At 41.9% G+C, this 25,634-nt stretch overlaps 1 protein-coding gene across 1 annotated transcript in view; it reads right to left on the bottom strand.

Annotated features, from left to right (window-relative positions):
• Positions 1-25,634, bottom strand: part of Foxn3 (forkhead box N3) — a 381,623-nt gene that overhangs the window by 337,722 nt on the left and 18,267 nt on the right. The gene's annotated exons all lie outside the window — the stretch shown is intronic.

The raw sequence follows: 25,634 nt of genomic DNA, 5'->3' as shown, positions 1-25,634 counted from the left end.
AGAGTTCCCCCGAGCTGAGTCCTGCTCTTCTCCTTCCATCTCTAAAAATGCTGCCTCCTAAAGGTCAGCACTGTAGGACCTGTTTCCTCCCTGAAACGGTTTTGGCCCAGATAGGACACTGTAGCCAGGAAAGCCACAACCGGAAGCAGGAAGCCCCATCTTGCCCTGCCCCCAGGAAGTTACCTGTGACGCCATCTTCCCGCCCCTGGAAATTTACATATGGCGCCAAACCTAGGACCAATGGGCTACCTGTGTATCCCTAATGCCTGCCTTACGGTCCACCCCAAACCGAGGCTATTTACAGGCCCCCACGCACGTGTACACCGGAGAGATCGCCTGACGCCAGTGGTGGGGGTGCTGGTCATCTCTCTCCGTGTTCTCAGAATAAAGGCCGCTTTTTATTTTATATTTCTCATCTTTTGTTAATATTTTTTATCTTTTGGAAATAACCCTAGCACTCCCCACTTCCACTCCACTCAGAAGGTCTCTCCATCTTTACACGGCTTCAGAGCTGGGACTGCCCTGCCTTGGTCTCAGTGACTGTGCTCCTGTCCCACCCAAACCATTCTGCACCGAGCACTGAGAATGCCCCTCAAAACAGAACCCTGACCATGCACACCACCCCCATGCTTGAAATGGGCTGACAGCTCAAATACATGCAAATTTGTCCAAAACTAGCACGCTCCAGCTGCCATTTGGTCACCAAAGTCCCACTGGTCTGTACTGCTTTGGTTCTACAGACATGCCAAGTTCCTATCCCAGCCCCAAGGCCTTTGCACATGCTATACTGTCAGCCTGGAAATTACTCTGTCTGTTATTTGCCTTAGCGAGCTCCTTATGGATTTGTAGGCTCTGTAAATGTCACATCCTCAGACCCAGCCCCTAACATTTGTGTCCTTTGATGCTTCTTCTACAATCTGCAACACTTTCATCTGTTTGTTTACTTGTCCATTGTATAGAAATTCCTTGCTGACAACTAACTGCCATCACTCCAACAACTAACACAATGTGTGCCACACACCAGAAATTCAGAATTTTTAAATCAATGAAGTGTTATTTACTGCCTAAGAAAATGTATGTAATACAAAGAAGTTCCTATAGGCATTTGTACATAGCTTGAATCTACTTGGTGTTGCTATAACTAAATACTTAAAGTTGAATAACTTACAAAGTAAAGAGGTTTATTTGGCTTACGTTGGAAAGCATGGTGCTGGCATATGGTAATGGCATCAAATGTGGGGAAGCAGAAGAAAGGGAACTGGCCACATGCATTAGGGGCCAAGTGTCTGGAGTGGATGGCTCCCCTTAATAACAGCTTTCTGGCTCAAGAATGAAGATGAGCCCTGAGGTCATGTGAGCACCAAGACCTCGTCATCTTCCGTGGGCCTCGCCTCTTAAGGACCTGCTACCTTTCCACACCATTACACTGAGGACCAAGCTTCCAGGACATGACACTTTGGGGGACAAACCAGATCAAACCACAGTAGATACACTGGCTCTTTCTTAGATAATTTTCAATGTGGCCTGTATATTAACCCTAAAAATCTTTACCAATCTTTGATTTTTGGTTTTGTGCATTTTTTTTTCAATTCCACTGTCTAATCTAGCAGATGGACAGAAGAGAGGGAAGGGGTGTCTGCCTCAGAATCAGGGAGGGCTGTCCGAGTCGGGGAGCAAGGCGATCTTGGGTACAGAGCAGGCTTCGACAAAGCTTCCTGAGCAAACCTCAGCCCGGCTCTGCCATGCCACAGCTGCTGCCAAACTGCTATTTCCGTCTCTTACAGAAAGAGCTACTTTCTTATAAGGTGGCTGGTGCTCAGCACGGGGGACCATAAAGTGACCACAAAGTACAGATTTAACATGTATGGCCACTGCAGAGGCTACTGGACACACAGGTAACAAAGATAACCAACAAAGGAAAATCCTGGTCATGACAAGTTAATTCCACACCTCTTTGTGGAAGTCAGACTCTGTTCTAGTCAGTGCAGATTTGTGGTTTAACTTAAAAGCTACCTTCTGCCTTGAGGGGATGCATAGACCAGAGGAGGAGGCATCATGTATACACATCCCTGCACACAGGCCTCAGATCTGTGTTCACCCAACAGCACCATCACCAGTGGCTGATGGGAACTGGGGCTGACGCTGTTGTGACCAGGGACCCTGATACTCCATCCTGTCCTTGTCCCCTGGACCCTTGCCCCTTACCACTCAGAGAGCTCCATGTAGGGAAAGAGCCTAAAAGAAATCAAAGATCAATTGATCAGGCGCGGGACTGAACATAATATTCTGGCAAGATAAGGCCACTTAGAAGACAGGGAGCTACAGATCGAATCCCACACCTCTGCACTCATCTACATCCCAAGGCCTTTTTAAAAAAAGTTTTTTGAGACAGGGTCTCACTAAATTGCCCAGATTCAGCTCAAACTTGTGATCCTTTTGGCCAAGCATCTCCCCAGTGCCCAAGCTACCATGCGTAGGAGGCTTTGAAAAATGGAATGGCTGGACCGCCTGGGGTCACAAGGCCACAGGAAAGTGGTCCAGGATCTAAAGTCAAGTCTTTTCATCTCATTTTAATTTGCTACCCTTGTCTTGGACTTAATCACAGTAGCAGTGCCACATATAAGAAGTGGGTGTCACAGCAAATCCAAAATCACTAGCAAAATCCATAATCACAGCAAAATCAACACAACTGTTTCTAGAAACTTGAAATTGTGGGAAGATTTCTTAACTATCCACAAAGACCAAGAGACTGAACCAAGAGAGGACCTGAAGTAGCTAAAAGCCCACATACTCAGCTCCCTACTCCAAGCTCGTCTCCCCAAACTTTTGTTTAAACCCAGCGACTCTTACTTTGAACATGACTCTAATTCTCCATGTTGTCTGGCTGGCTTCACAGCTTCCAGGTAGGGAGATGTGGAGGGAGAGCGTGAGTACAGTGAAGGGGGACAGACCGAGAATGAAATGAAACAGTAAGAGAGGTTGGCAAACTTCTTCTGAAAAGACAGAAATCAGATAGTAAATATTTTAGACACCGTGTTCCACGCCATCTGTGTTCTAAGTGCTCAACTCAGCAGCGTAGCTCAGAGGGACAGAGGAAAAGGAGTGCATGCAGATCTCTGCTAATAAAACTTTATTGACAAAATCAGTGGTGGGCCACATTTGGGCCATAGGCTGTTGTTTGTCTACTAAACCAACACAGTGTTAGGACTTTGGAGCAATTTCATAAAAATAAAACCTTTTTCTCTGGCTCTTTTCTTTTTAAAATTTGAGACAAGGTCTTGCTAAATTGTCCAGGCTGGGCCTCCTGCCTCAGCATCCCAGAGTGCTGGAATCACAGGTGTCTATCACCACAGCTGACTTGAAACAAAAACGTTTAGGAGACTTGGTATTACTGAGTAGCATGGTTCTGCCTGGCAAGCATGAGGTCCTGAGTTCAATTCCCAATACAAAAAAAAAAAAAAAAAAAGACTAGCATGGCCCTTGATTGTAAAAATCACAGAATTTTAGAAATCTCAATCTTGGAAATATATAGTTCAATTGCTCATTTTCAGAAATGAAGAAATAAATGCTCAGAGAGGTTAAAACACTTGCTAAAGGTCACATAGCTAAGTAATGACTCATGCTAGAACTATTGTTTCGATGATAAGTTTAGAACTCTTTCCATTCTTTCATGCCTCTTACTGCAGTCTTTTTGGTAACAATAGAGAAAACACTTGTTTAATTAAACCCCACACTCCTGAGATTGTCAAGATTCCAAAATTGGAAATGTACACAGTCCTAAATGTTTATAAAGATGATTTCTGAATCACCAAGACAAAGGTTAAATTAGCTTTAATGTACTCAGGGAATATAACTTCAAAAGTAGGAATGATCATACATTACAAATAATTAAAAAATTCATATATGTGCAAATTTTTACTCTCCACTGCAGGTGGAAAAAAGAAATATCACTGTCCTTCAGGTTAAGAAGAAAAGCCCGTCATCGTGTTTGATGAATCGAGGCGTGTTCATGAATTCTGGCCAGTTTCAGGGTAAGCCAGGAACCATCGGATCACTGGCCGGCCTCAGGTGATTCCTCATCTTGGTAGTCACCCCATCTCCATTCAATTACCTTCTCCAGCCGAAAAACAACAGCCACCCCTGTCCCACCTGTCCCCTTTTTATTCTTTCATTAGCACTGTCTTCTGCTCCTTTTCTGAATTAATTAGGAAATAAAAATAGAAACTGTGACATGTTTATAAAGATTCAGAGTGCTAGTTAAACATGAAAGAACAGAGGTTGGGAACACAGAGGTGACAAATTTTATTTCTGTGATGACAAGTTAGAGTCCTCCTGCCAGCTGGTCCTCGCGGCAGCCACAAGCAGGCACCTGTCTGCAGAGGAGCCAGGCAGGAAGGGGGGCTGCAGAGACCTTTGGGGCTCAGTAGCCTTCTATGCCATACAAATGAGTTCTAATTGCTCAGGGTCACTACACAGGGTTCCCCAGGAGAGATTCCTGACAGCCCCTGGCAAAGAGGAACGAAGGGCTGGTCCTGTTTGTTAACAGACCCTGGAGCAAGCTCTGGCTTGAGGAATTTGCCTCTTCTCACCTCCCACCACAGAAGAAAGACTGACGGGGTGGGACGCCCCGTGCCTCCGAGTGTCCCTGAGATACACTTCCAGTTTGACGGTCCTGCCAAAGAAAATGAGAAGCGATAAGTGATCAGCCCCCGATTAGATCAGCCACCTTGAGAAAGGTGCTGAGCTAGAGATATTTCACTGAAATAAGGAGAAACTTGGGAATAGATTTCTGGCAAGCAATCTCGGAGTAGATAGGGTCTGAATTGGAAATGGATTTCATGGGCAGATAAAGTCTAATAAATGGCAGGTCACTCAAAAATCATATATCAAGTTTTATACAGTGTTGGTGAAGTCTGTTATCAATAATTTAACATGAGAAGAGCCTAGCCTTTAGCAAATATTTAATTTCAAAACATACCTGCTGATTTACTCAGATACAGCATACATAGTATATTAAAAATATATTGCAAGAAGCCAAATGCCAATAAAGCTGACTCCAGACAACCAGCTGCACTTGTTGCTTTTGAATATTGTGTGAGAAGGGGCTGTGGCCTCCACCCACGGAACTAGCCCACTAGGTGTTTCTAAATTGCTCTGGAGAAGAAAGTTTGCACACAGATATGACCTCAGCTCCCATACCTGGGCCACACAGCATGGCAGATGCCACACGTACAAGTGCCGGGGATGCGAATTAGGTCCCTTCACTTGTGCATGCTGCTGCACCTGAGGGCTGAAAGAGGACAGGGACATCTGACTAGACCAGGTCTCTAGTAGCAAAGGAATCTTCCCCTCTACTCTCCCAGTCCTGGGGACTGAACTCAGGGCCTTTGCACTAACTACATCCCAACGCTTTCTATTTATTATTATTATCATTATTATTATTATTATTATTATTATTATTATTATTATTATTTAGAGACAGGGACTCACTATGCCCAGGCTGGGTTCAAACTTGTGATCCTCCTACTTACCCTCCTACAGTGCAGGGATTAGAGGTGTGTGCCATCATACCCAGCAGGGGTCTTGTTAAGTAGATCAAAGGGAATGGAATGACCACAGGGTCACTGCAATTATTATGGATCTGGGGCTCTCTCCCTCCTGAAGCCCCTACCCAATCAGTCCATCAGCTCCAAAACAGACCTTCACCTCTTCCTGGCTGAAAAGTGTCTCTCTCCTCACCCTCAACCCAGAGCAGCCAGCATCAGTGAAAAGGGATCCAGAAGAATGGGTGTTTTCCAAGAGAACAATAGTTGGTTTATGGAACCAACAGCAGAGGTGTGGCTTAAGTAAATATGGGCGAGTTCCTTAATAATGTTTCAGGTCTTCTCTGGGTGATAAGGGCTCAGGGGGGTGCATCTGGTACTTGGAAGAGGGAGAACAGATGGGTGCTTTAATCTTCTCCCACCAGGAAACCTGAGCTGGGAGCTGGAGGGAGCTGTGGCTCCCAGGAGTCCACACCAGCATCTCCAAGGTCTCTTCCACTTGACAGGGCTGGAGCATCACTGCTCATAGCTCTCAGGAGGGAGATTTCCTACCACTCCCCAGCCCTACGTTGGCATCTGCATGGGAAGCTTCTGTGATTGCCCAACAGGCTGCGGCCAGAATGAAAGAAGAAGACTGGCCAAGGTCAGGAGGTTGGACTTCTCTCCTCCCTGGGCGTCTCTGTGCATGCAAAGGTAGCCTCAGACCTATGAGGCCCTTCCAGCTCTCAGTCCCTTCCCTGTGAAATTCAGATTTGCCTTATAGCTATAAAACTATGACCGTCTTGGTTTTCTTCATATTGTGCTGTTTGGTTCTGGAGCAGAACGGTATACTATTACTTTGAAATGCAACAACCTACCAGCAGCAGTAGTAACTTGTCCTGTATACAAATACACTGAACAGGGCAGCTGGAAGCTTAGATGGGCAAGATCAGGTACGAAAATCCGAGTCCACCAGGCCTAAGTAAGGTGCTGAGAACAGATCTGAATTGATTTCAGTAAAGACGAAGCCAGATGTGCTTTGTCCTTCATAAACCACAATTGTCCCTCCTCCTCTGACATTTCCAACAAGATCCTTATCTTTCCACCAACCGCTCAAGAGGGCCTCAAGAGATGCTGACCACAGAAGGCCACAGTTAGAAAGGGCTCTAACGATGACCTATGAGGAACTCTGCCATCTGGATAGACTCCTAAGCCTGCAGGTAACCAACCACTTGACCCTGCAGATTCCTGATACAGGCAGCAGGAAGGGGACCGGAGGGCCTGTCTTGGCTGAACCAGCCGGCATCAGAAGGTAGAGATGAACAGTAGAACCAAGACAAGTGAAAAAAGGCTGGCAGTCACCCCACTTTTGCCAAAGGCGGGTCCTTTCCAGTATGGTAAACTCAACAAACAAAGCCCAGCCGCCACTCGTCACTAGAGCCAAAAGCTCCAGAGAACAGGAACCATAAAGTATGTGATAGTCAGCATTCTGGAACCAGGAGGAACTGCCTACCCTCAGTCCCTTGGTTGCTGCTTAAGGCAGCTCCTTTCCTCTCCCCTGGCATCAGAAATTCAACCTAGATCCTCACTTGAGGGGCCATCAATGCTCTCTAACATTGTTTCTTGGTCAGGGTTAATAAGCTCAGACGCTACTTTTGTCTAGTCTTGGGAGCCCTGGGTAATGACATGGGCATGTGGTCAGCTGGTGAAAGGAATCCCATCTCCACCGCAGCGTCTGGGAAACTCTCCATTCTGCGGAGCCAGGAGCCTCACGCTTGCACGCTTACCTCATAAAATCCTGGCTCTGAAGTTAGGGTAAATGGGAGAAGCACCAGCTCTGATTTTCACGCAAAGTCTCATGGAAGCGAACCACTCCTGACATCATAAGCGACTTACTTTCTGTCTGTTTCTTACACCTCTGATGGCTCCCAAGTTAACTTTCCAGCGACACCCATTTTAGTCAGTTCTGGGAGCCCCAGAGGAAAAAATGTTAGAAGTATCCAAACAGCCACACGCAGCAGCATTTAGCACTTTGTAGAACAATTTAAATTTAGTGCATTTAGACCACTTTCTATTGATTAATTTAGAAAATTTTGTTTCAGCAGACTGAGCTGGCTGCTTTTCACTGCCAAACTAAATACTCCACTTTAAAATACACCCCTGCGTACTCATGTGATTTCTCCTTTTAAACTAGGAATGTAATGTTGACATAAATGTCAAATAAAATTAATGAGAGAATGGGCACTCAAATGGTCCTCCTGCGAAAAGAGTGTGTTAAACCAGGACCTCTGAGCCCAAATGTATATATAATTATGTAACACTCATAGGAGGAAAGAATTTGAATGTTAAGCTTCAGCGAATTTATCACCTTTGTCAGAAATGCTGCTACCTACAAAAAACAGGTTGCAAATAAATTAAGATGAAAATACCATCAGATTAGAAATCTGTCACAGAGAGCTACTACAGAATCAGGAGGGTGGCCCATCTGCTGGGTACCGAGCCTTTCCTTATCTATACAGAAGTCAGCTCAGTGTCTGCCTGAATCCCTCTGTGGCTTTGGTAAATGGATCTCGTCCTGCCCAACCCAGGTCCTTCCCTCCCGCCCTCATCCCTCCCAACCAGCCTCTCGGGGGAAAAAAATGGCAGTGCAAGCGATGGCAGGTATTTCCCTCCATCGCCAGAGCACTGGATCCTAGCAGAGCAGCTGCTTCCGCGCGCACCCTCACATAACTACTTGTCTTTTATTTGCAGTCTAGAAAATCTTCCCCAACTATAGGAGAATCACAGACAATCACTCTCATCACTGAAAAGGGCCGGGAGCCAAGGGAGCGAAGCAGCAAGTCTCTGATCGGTGTAAAAGGCTTGGAGTAAAATCTCCTGTAAACACAGGGGAAGCCCACATTTACCCCCACACCTGGGAAAATGGCAAGCAGGCCCGGGCGCAGCCACACTGGCACTGATGCAGAAAACCAGCGATCGTCTGGGGCACCCGAGGAGGAAGCCTGCAGGGAAGGGCCTATCGTGAAAACACTCTCTGTGCTCCCTTTCCACACTTCTGAATGGGATCCTAAGGACTAGATTGTACTCGTCACATTTCCCTGTTCACGTTCTTTTTTTGGGCCCTGATCTCAAACACAATCACACAATTCTGAAAAGCCATGGTGTTTTCCCTAAATAGAATTATAAGGATAGCTTTCTATTTCTTGCCAGTTACCTAGCTACCTCCCTCTCTTGGAATACAGCCCCTCCCGTCTCCGCCAAAGACTAGCACATTCCTCTCTCGAAGGTCCTCGGAATGATTCCTCCAGCGGTGGGTATCAAGGAGAAATCAAACCAAACCCACAGATTCCTTCTGGTGTTCACGCATCTTTAAGCAGTTCACACCCTCCATATTGCAGGGGGGCAGCTCACAGGGAATTTCTAATTAAATTACAGCAAGGGAAGGAGAAACCATTTAACTACCACCTTCAAATACTCACTGTCTTCTGGCTACCATGAGGTAGTCCTTACTCGGATTCTACAGACTGTCCCCCCAGGACCCAGACAGCATTCACCATTTTCTCCATCTGCAAGCTATCCGTCCCTAATGAGCAAATACAGAAATTCTTCTGAGGAGGAAATCCAGCTACCAAAATAACTTCTTCATAATTCATATGTGCAATCATGACGGTGATTAATAAAAACCTGAAACAGTTCCTAAAAGACTAAAGCATTAATGACTCCGTTAGATGTCACAACTCCACGAAACCTAGGACAGCAGGTTACCCAGGCAAATTAAGTTAGGTGAACTTCCAGTGGAAAAAGGGAAACCGCTCCATGGTGGATCTGTAGGCAGGTAGATGTGTGCTTTCGAAGAAGGGTGACCAGCCATGGCTTATCAAGGGCTCTAAATTTCAACCTTGAAAGATGCGTATAAGAGTAGAAAATGCTATTACAAATTGAATTTATGCCAGGAGGAAAGGTAATGTTACACCCTTCGAAAGCTCTAAAATGAGAGAATGGTATTATTTCCATTAAAGAGGGGGCTGACACCCACTGAGTGTCCACGTGCATCCAGAGCTGGCCGGCAAGTGAGTTTCTTCTCGTGGCTATGATGATGCCACACACCCAATCCTCCCTTGACTTCAGGGAGAGCCCCTTTTCTGTGATGTTTGCTAGCTCATCTTTCTTGTTCCAACGTCTAAATTTTAGTGTTCATGGCTCTTTGGAGGCCCTTCTCTCTTCCACGCCCATTCTTGGGTGACTTTACCCAAGACCACCACGTATGTGACAGTGCTTTAAATTCCATGACTCTCTCCCAAGCTTTGCAGGACACAGCCAGCTGTCCTGATGACAGATGCAACAGGCATCTCAAACCTAAGCTGCCCAACACGGACCCTTGGTGTCCCCCACTCTGAATCTGTTCCTCCAAGTCCTTCCAACCTCAGGAAATAGTAACACCTCACAAAATCTTACATCCTCCACTCAGCGCTTGCTCACCTCTGCTTCCAGCCCATCAATGAGACCTTCGAGCTCTGCTGCCGAGCAACGCCCTGGACCTTCCTACTGCCTGCCATTCCGCGGCCCTACTCCTCTCCCAGACACTGTCACATCCTCTAACTGATCTCGTCACTCCAGCCTTCATGCAGTAGCCAGAGTGTTCTTACAAAAATAAAAACATGACCTGGTGACTCCTCTGCTTAAAATCTAGCATTTTTCCGCTGTCCCTGGAATAAAGCCCACACTTCCCTTGCAGAGAGCAGACAGGACAGAGCCCTGCGCTTCACCTTGTAGTTCGTGCTCACCAACCTTCAAGCACACGGGTCCTTCTTCCTGTTCCTCAGACAAGAAAGCTAGTCCCGCCACGGCCTTTGCGTGCGCCATGACTCCCCAGCTGGCCCTTATATCCAGAGGGGTCTCCCCTGGCCATGTTTATTGAAGTGGTCTCCCTATCACTTTGTTGTTGTAATTTTCTCTGTATAGTTTTTTCACAACTGATTATTTCTTGTGTTATTTATTATTTCTTTCTCTTCCATCAAATGATACCGGGAACCTTGATCATTTTTCTCTCTGTTGCAGAACAGACACCCAACGGTATGTACTCAACAAACAAATTTCCCTCTATTTTTTCTTAAATTAATGAGATAGATTTCCTCTATTTCAGTGAGGAAAATCTGGGAATCCCAGAAGTAGGAGAAGGGTCATCTAAGTAATTAGAGGTAAAGCCAGAATTTGAACTCTAAAGTCTCTGACTCCAACATCTATATATACAAATATCGTATGGGTCTTTCTAGAGAAGGTTAGAAAATCAGTTAGGAATAGAGACTCTGCACTTAAAATTTTCCAGAAACAAATAATCTGGGAGCTTGTATTAGGTTCTCAATTTCTTCTTTGACCACAATGTGCCCATCTATTAAATGGGTGGGTACGATAAGTTGCCAATAGACACATTAGAAGGAATTACACCTCCCAGACTATGAAGTGTTTTATAAATTATCAGGTGGGTTTTCAAGGATCACTATGCTCAGTAGTTCTAACCGAAATCTTTTCTATACTCAAAGGAAACCAGCATGCAGGGGTCTCAGTCAAACTAGGTAACTGTAAAAATACAGTCAAGGGTTAAAAACTACAAAATAAAATTTTAAAGAAGGAACGGTACTGGCCTGCAAATGTGGTGCCATGATAATCACTTGCCTCGCATGTATGAGGCTTGAGTTCAATCCCCAGCACCAAAGGAAAGAGAGAGAGAGAGAGAGAGAGAGAGAGAGTGTTAAAGATCACATAATACTGCCAGATATGAACTATACTTTCCCAAGCTGTTTGGAAGGAGATGTCATCTCATTTTACTGGGAAAGAGAAGATTTTTAGACATCCCTCTCCCGCAGTACCCAAGCCCCATCTGTATATGCAAGTCTTTTTTCCAAACCTGATCACCTGAATCACCCTCCAGGATGGAGACAGATCTCCTCCCCAAGTGTGTTCCCTGACGATGCTGACCCGGTTTCATTTCTAGCAGGAATTCACTTGCTCCATAATTGGTGCAAGTTGAGTGAATGGGACATGGTATTACTTTACTTCTTCTAAACCAAATTAAATCTAGAGCTAGAGACCCCACTGAATGGCAATTTAATTTCAATCATGTGTTTAGAGACCTTCCCCGCTTTGTAGTGTCAGGGGGACATGCTGTGGGCTGTGGTATCTGGAGAAGAGGAGGAAAGCCCATATTCATTTCAGGGCACCCTACATGATGTTCTTTGTTTGATTCATCCCTGTACCTGCTCTAACTGGGGAGCAGGAGCCCATGGGTGTGGCTCCAAGGCCGTGATGCCTAGATTACGCCAGGAGCCAAATGCCACCCTGTCACAGTTTAAGGCAAGGGTCTTTAACATTCCAGGGATCCCCCTAAATATCCATTTCCTCTCCTGCAGTCAGAAAAGCCCCTTAGATCTCCCATCCTTAATATGGAGCCATATTGACATCGCCCTTCTTCAGTATGCACATATCACTGTGGTGTGATGTCTTTAATGCTTTCAGAAAGACACTGAGCTTTGCGAAATGTCTGTTTCCATAGTGGGTGTATGCCTTCCTCATATCCTTGACTTTCATTGAGTTCCCTAAAGAAAGTCTGAGTAGGGACTGATGCTCACTATCTGAATCTCCATGACACAAAGACATTGTAACAATCCTCTGAGGCAAACCCGCCAGTGTTTCCTTGTTATCTTTGTAGGACAGAAAGAAAATTTGTTCTTCCAAGTCTTCCACCACAGTGAGAACAAGACACACGAAAAACGTGCCTGACAAGAATCGTGGCATATATTCTCCATGTTTCTACTTTAATCTCATCACGAACTGCATGAGGGCTCCAAAGGCCCTCTTCCTGCAGGAGGGTCTACATCATGATTTCCACCCTTGCTCTCTTTCCAAGCACATCTCTCTATATATTTTCAACCGCCCATCCTACATGTCCACCAGGCAGCACAGTGGGCACTCCAGACTCAGCATACTGAAATGAAACTCAGCACTTATGCCCCAGTCCTTTCTTCCAAGTCCTCTATCCTACTGACGATCATGCATGTCCGCATATGATCAGCAAGCGATAAGTTCATGTATGAATAAACAAACTACCGGCTTCCTAGAGAACATAAACACTTCAGCCTAACTATGAAGATTTTTGGTGAGTTCCCTCCAACACTCATTTCCCAGAACAGCTTCACTGGAACAGAAATGACAGCTCTAAAGAGTACAGTTGGGTAAGTATTAACATAGATTTATACCTGTGACACTATCATGACAGTCACCACCAAAAAGTTCCTCCTGCCCTCTCTAACACATTCACAGCGGGGCTGTGATTCATGTTTCGCTCCCAAGAGGATCTGAACACAGGTACATGCATGACCAGACATCGGGTGCCATGGGACAGTCATGCAGATACTGCTGGTGGTCCAAGCCAGCAGGAATGTGTAACCCCTCCCCTGCCATTTCCAGGAGGCCACTCATCTGCTGTTTGTCCTTGCCAATTAGCTTGAGTTTTCTAAATTGTATATTCTTGGAAGCATATAATATATAACGTTTTATGACTAGGCTTCTTTTTTAATTATAACATTTTTCTCTTTTTCCTACTGTCTGTCTTTTCTATTTTATACTTTATTTATATATTAAGTTTTTATATAAGAGAAATCATGCAATATATAATCCTACATGTCCTATTTACTTCACTGGTCTCATAATCCATTTTCCTACAAGTGACCAAGTTTAATCCTTCTTTATGGCTGAGTAGTACTCCATTGTGCATAACTACCACATTCTCTTTCTCCATTTGCCTGTAGATGAACATATAGGTTGCTCCCAAGATTTAACTATTGTGAATTGTGCTACTATAAACATGGGTATGCACATATCACTGTAGTATGGTATCTTTAACTCTTTCAGAAAGATATTTAGGTCTATGGAATTTCTATTTCCATAGTGATTTTACCAGTTTACACTTCCACAGGCAAAGAAGAAGTATTCCTTTTCCTCCACAGCCTCTCCAAAGTCAGGTTTCTTTCACTCAACAAAATTGCTTTGAGGTTCTTTCATTTTGTTGTAAGCATCAATAGTTACATTGCTGAACACATATTTCCCTTTCCATTCACCTGATGATGGATACTTCCAGTTTGGGGTTGCCCTAAATAAAACTGCTATGAAAATATTTATGCATCTTTGGGTCAGTGTATTTTTTAATTTCACTTTGATTGGAATTTACTAGGATACAAAGGCTAGATCATATTTGTATCTGTTTAAGAAATTGCCAAACTGCTTTCCATTTTACCAGAGTACGTTTCCATCATAAATGTGTTCATGTCAGTTTCCTTACACTCTTGCCCACACTTAATATTGTGGCTCTTTAATTTTATCCACTCTAATAGGTGTCGTCATATTATAGATTTAATTTCCCTGATGACTAATGTTGGGGACCGTGTCGCATGTGCTTCTTTGCCATCCACATACGTATTTCACTGGTGACGTGTCTGTTCAAATCATTTCTCCATTTTTAATTGGTCAGTCTCACTGTTCACTTTTATTTTTGACCAATTCCTGTGGTCAAACCCACCTCATAAGCGCCTTTGCCTACACCTTCCGCTTTCTTCTAAACTTTTTCTATTTGTTCTTTTGTTTTAAATAACACTTTCTTCACCTCTATTCTCCCTGTCCTAATCCTGCTTATCCTTCAAGCCTCTGAGGAGAGGCTACCTTCATCTTTAAGTCTTTCAGGATCCCCGTTTGAGAGTCATTTTTCCCACATCTGAATTTTCATAAAATTTTCTTTCTTCTGTCTACCTTAATTATATTTATTGTCATTGCTTTTAATTTGAAAAATTATAAATGTCTGCTTTTCATATGTATATTAGAGAAATCTATCCCTCCAAATCTTTGAGGTTTACTTTACCTCATTAAACAAGTATTTACCGTGCATCTGCTATGAATTAGTAGAGTTAATTGGGTTATGTCCATGAGCAAAATATACAAAAACTCCCTGCTTTTGTGGAAGTGACATTCTAGCAGAGGGAAACAGGCCACACTAGTGATAATAAGAAATAATAAGCAGGGGGCTGGGGATTTAGCTCAGTGGCATAAGCACCTGCCCTGCAGGCAGGCGGTCGTGAGTTCCATCCTTGGTACCAGAAAAAAAGAAAAAAAAATTAAAAAAAAAAGAAATAATAAGCACAAGAAGTACATAAATCAAATAGATGCCAAAAATGAGAATGTTTGGCCAAAATAGAAAGTAGAGTATGGTAAGAGGGTTTGGGAGTGGCAGAGATGTGGGGACAGGACAGCAGCAAGTGCTAGGGTTTAAATGAGAAATCACATTTGTGCCACGTGGCAGAGTTAGTCTTGTTTTTTATGCTTTATAATCTTCCTATAGTTTACAGACTCAAGGTCTCACAGTGACATGTCTACCTGATTCAGCATGGTATCTCTCCTCTCAAATGAGCTAGCACACGTATCTGGTATGGATTAGGGGGTCTAAAGTATCTGCTGTGTGGGGTGAATGGGTGACTGAGTGACCGGATGGACAGAAGGATGGGTAAATGGATGGACGGATGGATGAATCAAAAGGCTTCACTTCTGCTGGAAAAATACTCCAAAGTACAAAAGCAAAAGTAGGAAGCAAAAAAACAGAAAAGGAAGGTGTTATGGTTTGTGTCTAGATGTCCTTCCACGGCCTCATGTGGTCACAGGGCTTTTTCAGAGGTGGCTGAATCCATAATGTGTGACGCTGGGATTGAGGGCGTGTGATTTCTTAATCAGTCCACTGATTGGTTTGTCGTGGTTCTGGCTAGGATTAAGGGTGTGAGTGCCACAAGCACCCTGGGTGGTGGTCTATATATAATATAAGGCACAGAAAGAGTCTTGTCTCCTGCCTCTTGCTGCTTTTGCTGTCTTCTGCTACCATGAATGGTGACCTCTCTGCCATGTGCCACCCTGCCTTGGAGTCAGCTGATTATGGACGGAAACCTCCACAAACTGTGAGCTAAATAAACCTTTCCCACTTGAACTTGGGTGTCAGGTACTTTGCCTCAGCAATGAGAAAAGTAAGACAGAATTTAACTATGAGATAGTGGATGCAAAAAGCTGAAACTAAAAAGGAAAAATAAAGAAAAGGTTCACAAAAATATCTCACAACAGAAACCTAATAGGGACTCCACAGAGGCTTTTGGCTTCTGATCACAAGCCAGTGTCAGGAGAGGAGGTCTGTGCACTCACCATGGATGAACAGAAGGTGTTGAAGGCTTTCTCTGTCCTCTCTCCAGACGTTAGTTGCAAGTACTCTCCCTGACCATGATTCGTGTACGCTCTCTTGAAACAGATGGATAAAAAAGTACACTATTTTTTGTTTACTGACTCCTCAATCTTGGAAAATATTGAATCACCATATTTAGGAGAAGGGGATAGTTCTAACCCAGTCTGCCAACCTGATTCTAGAGTTTTCTGCCTCTGTATATCTCTGCTGCTGCTGCTGGCACATGTCCCCCAGTGTTTATTCACTGAAGCTGAGTCACAGATTTGGTTTTTAACTTTTAAAGTCCATGCAAAGCAGGAAACACTGTCAATTGTATCTCCCAGTACCCATACAATACAAACAAACCCACTGTTTGCTCCTGAAGGTCTCTATAAAGAACTTACAGTATGGATTAGTCTAGGCTCTCCAGGGAAACAGAACCAATAAATGTACACACACACACACACACACACACACACACACACTCACACACACGTTTACTTTAAGGAATTTGCTCATGTGATTATGGAGGCAGGGCAGTCTGAGAGGCTGGAAATCTAGGAAACAGTGAATGCTGTAGTTTGAGGCCAAAGGTCGTCAGGAGGCAGGCGCTCCTCTTTTTAATGGACTTCAGCCTTTGTCTCTAAAGGACTTCAGCTGATTGGATAAGGCCCATTTATCTCTTACCTGCTTTATTCAAAGTTTACAAATTTACTATTAATCTCCTCTTTAAACATACCTACCAACACATAGACTAGAATTTGAACAACACTGATATTGTAGTTTAGCTAAACTGACACATAAAATTAACTATAACACTATGTAAAGTAGGGTTTGCAAAATCTAACTTCCACAGGAGTCAGGCCAGTAAAGTAAGTAAGTGAACCACCCTCAGGAAGGGTGTGAATTGGGGTCAACTAGAAGAAATGTCTCCTACCTGAAAGCAATGACATTCAAAAATTTTAAAATCACCACTTGGGAGAAGCAATATTCATCTCAGGACAAAAAGCTCAGGAATCATGGTTTGGATAAAGTCACAAACACAGCAATGAAGTGCATGGGGGCTTTGTTGCTGTGACATCCACTGACATCAAGATAAAGCACAATTCAATGAAAACCCCAGGCTAACATCATATCAGATGGAGAACCTGCTAGTAATTGGATTAAATTCAGGAACAGGTCAAACAACTAAGAGTCCCCCATAGACATCACCTTTGTCCAACCAATCGTTCAGTGTAGGGTGGTGATATATTCTAGGTTAAACTCCTCGTCAGCTCATGGAGGGCAGCTCCCCTGTGTTGCTAGTGAAGAATGAAGAGATATGATTTAAGACATGGCAGAGCTGTGGGACAGAGCTGCTGTTTTCATGAAGAAATACTTGACAAAGCCTTAAAAAGAGGCACTTGGCACTCGTGGGCAAAGCCAACACCCCCTCACTAAAAAAAATGATTTCAAGATACTTGATTATACACCGACCAAAACATTAAGTAATTGAGGGATATCAGCCATTGTTTCTTCTGGCAGTAACTAACTGGTGGAGCTGACTGTTCACCACATGCAGTGCCAGCTATGAGGTTAATCCAGATGGTCTTCGCAGGAGACAACGTGTTGTGCACATCTCTAGAAAAGATATGTGCACTCTTTCCAGATCACTGTGAAACAACTTACTAAAACATTCAAGCTTCCCTCTAGGGATGGGCCACTTAAAACACAACCTTGTTGGAATACTCAGTGACTTCCACAGAAACATACTACTGATGAAAGTCCAATCCGTCTCCTTAGCAAATCTCAAGATGGCAGAAGAAATGGTCATGCTCGGACAATTTTCCAGTTACTTAGGACAGGACAGGGAGAAGGGCCTAGCTGTGACAGAGCACAGCCTCAGCATTCCTCATGATTCAGAAGTCTCACAGTCCGGGTAGAACAGAAATCATTCCTGCTCTCAGGCTGGATTGCACAAAGAAAGGAGGAGAACAAAGTGTACCCAGCTGAGGTCTAAAGCCAACTACTACAGAAGCTTACACACTATAAATTAGAGAGGCTGCAGGCTGCACACCAGCCCAGGTCTGGTAGTTGGATGCTTTCTACCTTGAAGCCACTTAGCACCAACAGTCAAGATGCAGCTTCTTAAATTCTGCCATTAGAAATAAGTGAGAGGGTTGCATATTCCTGGTGACTTTTATTTTCCACAATAAGCCAATCCCGAGAAGGACTGTGTGGCTACATTCCAAACCGTTTTAAATCATCCAGCCTATGCTCAGCAGAGGAAGAGGAACTCAGCCTACTCCTCAGGTGCTTCAGAGCTTCCCTTCCCTATTCCTCCTTTCCAGGTGCTATGGGAGGAGTTTGGCTAACTCGGGCAGAAGTGCTTGGCATGAGTAGGATGCAGGTTTCTGGGTAACCAAGCAGCAGATAGGAGGAGCAACATATCACAGTGGAAGGCTGGGGGTGGAGCTTGGTGGCAGGGTGTTTTGTCTAGCATGCACAAGGTCCTCGGTTTCATTTCTAGCATGAAAAGAAAAAAAAAAAGAGTTGGCCACAGCTCCCAAGTAGATCTATCATTTGAATCTGCCAGCCTACAGCCGAGAAACCATAGAGAACATAGAACAAAGCTTCATAAGAGACAGGGCAGAGTTGATCCATGATCTGGGAGATGCATCAGTAAGATTACAAATGTTCCTTACATACTCCTTCTTGACCCTTCAAGTCATCCTGTTTGCCTTCAGAGTTAACCTGAACCCACAAGGACAAAGAGAGTGAGAGAGGAGAAAAGAGCAGACGAGAGAAAGCAAGCAGTTCCAGGAAGCCAGCCGTAGGGAGCAGGGATGGCCCAAGAGCGGCATGACTGAGAAAGCTGACATTAAAGTTTGGCGCAAGCAAATTGATCAGACCAAGTCAAGGAGCTATCAAGAAATCCTAGCAAGGCTCAGCAGTTCCTAGCAAGAGCATCAGCTTTGCAGAGGGTGGCAGTGAGGTGTAGGAGGTTAGCGTGACTCTGTCACCAAGTCAGATTCTCATGTCCTCATCCCTACCAGGTGGGCACAGAGAACCCCTCCCCACCCACACAGGAATCAGGTTTAGAGACAGTGGAACAAAGGCGAAGCCCAAGCCTTGAGACCCCAGCTCAGAAGAGAGGCAGGCAGGACCCCGGATGGCAGAGCAGACCCTTAACTTAGAAACTCAGTTTGTTCCCAAGGGCTGGTTGTAACTCAAGCCGTCAGTTGAAGGCTCAAGCTCTTCTACACAGCCTTCAAAGCCCTCCTCCGATACTGTGTGTCCTTAGAGAGTCACTGCCGGGATTTCTCAATTAACCTCACACAGGAAACATGCTATAAAGTTCCTCCCTGGCTCTCTGAATATTCACTCCATGGAAGACTAGGAGATTCACCACCGCAGAGATGGAACAGCCCCAGAAGAAAATCCCTGGCACTGAAATTTGAAGAAACTGTCTCCCCAGTCCATGAGCCCTACTGAAGCACATAACTACCCATAAATTCCTCAAAACTTTGTATTTCAGGATGAAGAGTCCCAAGGATCACCAGGGGTCTGAGGAAAATCTCTAGTGAAAATTAAACACCCAACACAGAAAAACAAAAAACAAACAGGGAAGTCTCAGGAAACAGATGATGCAGAGAGCAGAAGAGAACATCGAAGTTTTTATACTCTAAGAGAAGGCATCACTTTTGTTAAGAGGACAGATGACAACGGGGACGCACACCCACGATTCCACCACCAAGGGAGCCTGAGGCAGGAAGATGACAAAATCTCTGTCTGGGCAGTTTAGTGAGACCCTACCTCAAAATTAAAAAACAAAAAGAGCTGGCAGAGTAGCTCAGTGGTAGAGTATCTCGTCAGACTCAATCCCCAGTATTACAAAGGAAAAGGAAAGAGGGGGAGAGGGAGAGAAAGGACAGGATTTTGTAAGGAAGATTTGGGGGGAAACTTAAAGTTCTTGGAAATAAATACTAGAAGGACAAAGTAAAAAAATTCAATAGACGGAGGAAATAATTTAGAAAATAAAACAAGACAAAGGCACGATCAAGAAAAGAGAGAGAGAAAAAAAGACCCGCCCAACATTCAACTAATACAATTTTTAAGTGTTTGGAGAAAATAATTAAAAACACAGTCAGACATGGCAATGCACATCTGTCATCTCACTCCAGGAAGCTAAGAAACGAGATACACTACTGCAAGCCTAGCCTGGGCAACTTAGCAAGACGTGGTCTCAAAATAAGACTTGTGGGGAAAAGGGTGGGGATGTAGCTCAATGTGAAGGCCTTAGATCCAACCCCAACATCACAAAGGCAGAAGGCCCACAAATCAAGCAAAGACAAACACAACTCCAAGGTTCACCAGAACTTTCCCTACAACAGTGGCGTAAGTCTTCCAACTGCAAGATGTTATTAAATCCACAGCAGACTTATTTATAAAAACATTAGAAGGGTGTAGTAGCATGCAGTTTCACACTGGGGATAAAATTAAAATCCTAAGAGCTTCCAAAGCGAAGAAGATCTCTCATATAGGGAAGATGAACCCTCAGAACTTCTCAGCTGCAGCAATAGAATATTGCCTTTCAAATACTGAGGGAGACTCATTTTCAACCTATTATTATATACCTAACCAAACTATGGGCTAAAAGAAAATATGATTAAAGATACCTTCAGAGATTAAGTTCTTGGAAATTTTGCCTATGTTTACTCAGTGTCTTGTTTGATTTTTATGCTGTTATAACAAAATATTAGAGCTGGGTGTTAGTCATGATTCTGAAGAAAGGTCCCAACAGAATGATGGAGGTCTGACATTGAAGCCCCTAGCTCTGACACAACATGACAGAGAAGAAGAAAGGGAACCAGCCAATTGCAGAAGGAGGCAAACACATGGAAAGGTCTAGGTTTATGATAACACAGCCTCATGAGAATTAATGGGTGAAAACAAATTTCTGCACAAAAACAGAGGCAGAACAGAGGTGTACTTTCTGACATCCTAGGACAAAAGCAAAACTGGAAACCATGGGAAGATCAGGAATAAAGGAAGGGAAGGAGACCGGAAGGAAGGAGAAAAAGAGGGAAGGAAGACACGAATATACAAATTAAAAAGAGACAATATTAATTAACAGGAACAAAAAGCCTAAAAGTTGCCCAAGATGAATTTATAAAAATAGTGTATCTTGGTCTCATTGATGAATAGCATTTCCATAACGTAGACAACATCATTTCAAAGGAAAAGAAATGGGTAAGGTACAAATTCTCAAAATGCTGAGCCCATGGATAATTTTAAGTTGATTAAAAATCAAGAAAATGATCTTAAGTGTATTAAGCTTCACAACATTAACATCCTGAAATAGCATATACACACACAAAAAGACGTAACACCAAAATGGACAGTGCAATGATTCATCACAAACACCACGGTCACATTAGTTTCTGCTATTCTTTCCAATGAGTACTGCTGTCCCTTCCACGGTGACCTTAACAAACCACATTCCTTATAGTTCTGCTTTCTAGCAGGTCTCTCTGCAGACTATAGTTTCGCTATGATCTGCAGTAATTTATGACTGAGTTCACATGGCCAGTATTTCAGTTAGGAATTTTGAATTTATATCCATGAGTGCAATTGACCTGGAATTTTCCTTTCTCGTATTTTTGTCAGGTTTTAGTATTGAAATTCTGTTTGCTTCTTCAAACACGTTGGGAATATTCCTACTTTTTCTATGCTCTGGAAGACTTTGTGGAAAATATGTGTTATTCCTTTCTTAAATATTTGGTGAATTCAACAGTAAAACCATCTGGGTCTGAAGCTTTCCTTATGGGAAAGTTTTTAATTACATATTCATATGCGTAGATTTAAAGCTACTCAGACTGTAATTTTTCTTATACCACTTTGGATAAATGGCACTTTTTAAAAGCCGTAAATTTCTCCTAGAATTGCAAATGTATTGTGAGGTTATTCGTATTATTCCCTTACTATCTTGGCAGTATAGTTACATCCCTTCCGCATTCCTGATGCAGGTTATTTGCGCTTTTCTTCTTCATGGTTTTTCCAGGATTTATTGATTTTTCTGTTCCTTTGGCTCGGCTGATCATGTTATTTTCTATTCTCTTTATTGCTTTTCTTTTACCTCTTTAAAAATTTAGCTGGTATTCTATTTTTAACTTATTGAAATTAATGTTGAGAATATTTAGATCTCTCTTCCTTTCTAATATATGTGTTTGAGGCTATATATGTGTTAGCTGCATTCCACAAGCTTGGGTATTTCATATTTTCATTGTCGGTAATTTCTAAATATTTTCTAATTATCTCTGCTAATTCTTCTTTGACCTATAATTGCTGAATTTGTAAACATATAGGATCTTTCCAGTTATCTTTTCTTTTAATTGATAGCCAGCTTAATGTCATTGTGGTCAGAAAATAGACTCATGATTTCAATCCTTTCAATAGTTTTAAGAATTGCTTTAATAACCCAGCATACAAAAAAAAAAAAAAACAAACCCACTGGAAGACATTCAGGAAATGAAGACACTTTGAGACCATAATGTTAAATGAAATAAATCAGACACACAAATTGACTGTCACATGATTTCTCTTATATGACAAACCCAAAATATAAATAAAAAGTAAAATAAAATATAATAGGCAATAAAGGGGCAGATCTTTTGCAAAGGAGAAGGGAACCAAGAGATGGAGGGAATGGGAAGACAGTGGAGAGGAAGGGGTGACAAAAGACTTAAGATGGGCTACGTACATGGACCAACTCCCCAAAGGAATGCAATCCTTGTGCTCTGCACACGTGTACTAATAAAAATTAAAATTGAAGGAAGAAAGAATATTCTATATTTGTTGAGTGCAAAGTTTGATAATTAAATGATGTCTGCTAATTAACTTTGAATTGTGTACACCCTTACTGATTTTTATTGTCCGTTGGTTGTATCACTAAGAGAGATGTGTTAAAATTCCTATGTGGAAGCATGCAATAGATAACCATACTACTAATTTTTTGTCAGTTCAAACAGAATAGTTTGTGCTGTCATTGTTTGATTGTCCATTTTTAAGCTTTGATTTTGCAACTTGAATAACAACTTGTAAGATAACAGTATGTAGTTTATCAACTAGTGATTTCTTACTGTTATTTTTTTGAAATTCTGTATTATTTCTATCCTTTTTTCTGTTTCATTTTTTTTCTCTAAATAAAAAAATTCCTGACTATGGATACATTTAATTCTCCTTGTATGTCTTGTGGTTGTGTCTAATAAATGAATTGAATCCTTTTTATTATGAAATGTTTCCAATTATGTCTAACAGCATTTCTTCTTTTTGAGTTTATTTCATTTGGTATCAGTATAGGTGTATAAACAAAATCTTTCTTTTGTTTATTTGGCAAGATATATATTATTATATGCTTTTATATCTGGTCCTTCCACATCTTTATAGAAGTTTTGTCCATTTAAAGCAGTGCATTAGATTTTTAAAAATCCAATTATTCATAATCTTTTGACTTTTAATTAGATTACTTAGTCTACATATATTTACTATAACTGCTGGCATATTTTGGCATAAGTCTGTTGTGCTGTTATGTTTTTATTTTCTCACTTATTTTATAATCCTTTTTCTTAAAATATCTGCCTTCTTTTAAATGATCTCAACATTATTTATTCTACGTAACTCTTTATTAGCTTATTATTTACACATTATTTCATATTTTTAAAAAGATTACATAGATTTTAAAGCATGCACCCCTTAGTTACTAATATTTAACACAAATTATTTGTCATTTTCCCTAGAAGAAACTTAGAACAATTCAACTTCTTTAGTTTCTTCAGACTTATGCTCTCCCGTGTTTTACTATGTATTTTAAATTACACTGAATTGTACTGTATATATTTTATACTGTATATAAACTGTATATATTTTATACAGCTGATAATCATTTACATTAACTACGTATTGTTTCTATTACCTTTGCTTCCATTCCGAAACCCTGAGCTTTGATCTGGGATAATTTGCCTTCTGTGCAATGATCTCCTCTAGTGAATATTTTCTTTAGCTCGGCTCACTTCATGATAGTTGTTTAATAACTTTGATTTTTCATTTTTGAGGAATCTTTCTGGTAGGGCAAAGATTTCACAGTGAAGTTATTCTTTCCTGCAGTTTGAAGATAGCATTCCATTTCTTTCCGATTTCTATTCTTTCTGTTGGAGAATTGGGTTTCAATCTTATTGTTGCTTCTTTAAAAACAAAGAGGGGTCCACTCCCTTAACTTTAACTGCTTTTCAGCTTTTCCATGTTTTTGCATCCAGAAATTTTATTATGTTCAGGTGCTTTTGGACTGATTCTGAGTGGTAGTCTAGGAATGCGCAATGCTGTAACTTTCTGTCATTTGTTGGCTTGGGAAGGGACACTGTCAATCATTTTTCCCAGTTATTTCTTCTGTCCCATTTTCTTGTATTGCACACACAATTACATGTATATTGGGTATGAATGACCATCATGTTTCATATCTCACAATCTTGCATTTATTTTGTGTCCTTTTGTTTCTTCATGCTTTATTATGATTATCATCAACATTATTATTTGGGGTCTTGAGCCCTAGGCCTCATTGAGCTCTACCCCTCCACCATCCTTTATATTTGCTGTTTTCTTCTTCTCTATTTTCTAGTTCATTTTCTTCAAACTATTCTTTTGAATCCTTCTATTTGTTTTTTTAAACTTTATTAAAATAATAATTTATATACCATCACACTCATCCACTATAAACATACATGGCAATCATAGTAATTAATTCTATTGTATAACCACAACCATCAGTAATGCCAGTCTTAGGGCATTTGTCTTTTGTTTGTTTTTGTCTTTTTGAGACAGCGTCTTACTACGCAGTTCAGGCTGGCCTTGGGCTCACTTTGTAGCCCAGCTTGGTCTCAAACTTGCAAAGGATTCTCCTGCCTCAGCCTCCCAAGTGCACCACGTCTGGTTCAATCTACATCATTTGAATTATTCCAGAAAAGTTAATCTATTTAGGCTTCAACTACAATAAGTGAATTACTCAGTTCTAGAAGATCCATTGGGTTCTTATTTAGAATTTTCAGTTCTATGGCAAATGTTTCAGTCGCATTTTTAAATTCTTTAACCACACTGATATTAAGAAATAGACTTGAAAGCTAGGTTCACCTCTCTGATCTTTCAGTTACTATCTCCTTATCCTGGATCTTGGTTCTGCCATTTCTCATTACCTTGAAGTTCACCAAAGCTTCCAAATTGATTTTTTTCTTGAAATATTGAGTAGCAAAATTAAACTCAACAAAAGAGTTGACCAGAATAAACCTTTCATCTGTAGCTAGACACACCAACTACCACTGTAAGCTACTATCTATAATCTATAATCTATAATTTATAATTTATGCTTCTGAAGAAGAAAGTAGGTATTATTTGTATTTGCATCGGGTCAGTAGGCATAAATTGAAACTCTCAACAAGCAAACCAGACTACATGGCCACTTCAGTAAAAACACATAGAGTACTAGACTGAAAAAATACAATTTACAAATCATAGTAGCACATCACACACATGGAGATCGTATCTTCTTTTGTGGTGACTGTTTGGTATGGAAGAAATGAACTCTGGCTCCTGGAGAAAGAGGACTTTTAGCAGCTCTCAACATCAACAAGAGAAATTAACTATTATACCCCTCCTGCCAGTTCCTGGGCCCCATTATCTCATTAATGTCCTTGGCTGAAATCAAGTGCCTTGGTGCAGTTTTGGAAACTTTTTTAAATAAGAGTGAAATTTTTTCAAGAAAGTATTCAGAGAAGTTTTAAAGTTGCAAAGAAAGTAAATACAATTTGCAAGATAAAGCCCTGGGCTTCCTTCCCTTCTAT

This window comes from Cavia porcellus, unplaced genomic scaffold, assembly GCF_034190915.1.
Source record: "Cavia porcellus strain 051 isolate PalLab524CR breed Dunkin Hartley unplaced genomic scaffold, mCavPor4.1 scaffold_31, whole genome shotgun sequence".
Taxonomy (NCBI): domain Eukaryota; kingdom Metazoa; phylum Chordata; class Mammalia; order Rodentia; family Caviidae; genus Cavia; species Cavia porcellus.
Note: the sequence above shows the minus strand (reverse complement) of the source record. Positions and strands in the feature narration are given on the sequence as shown.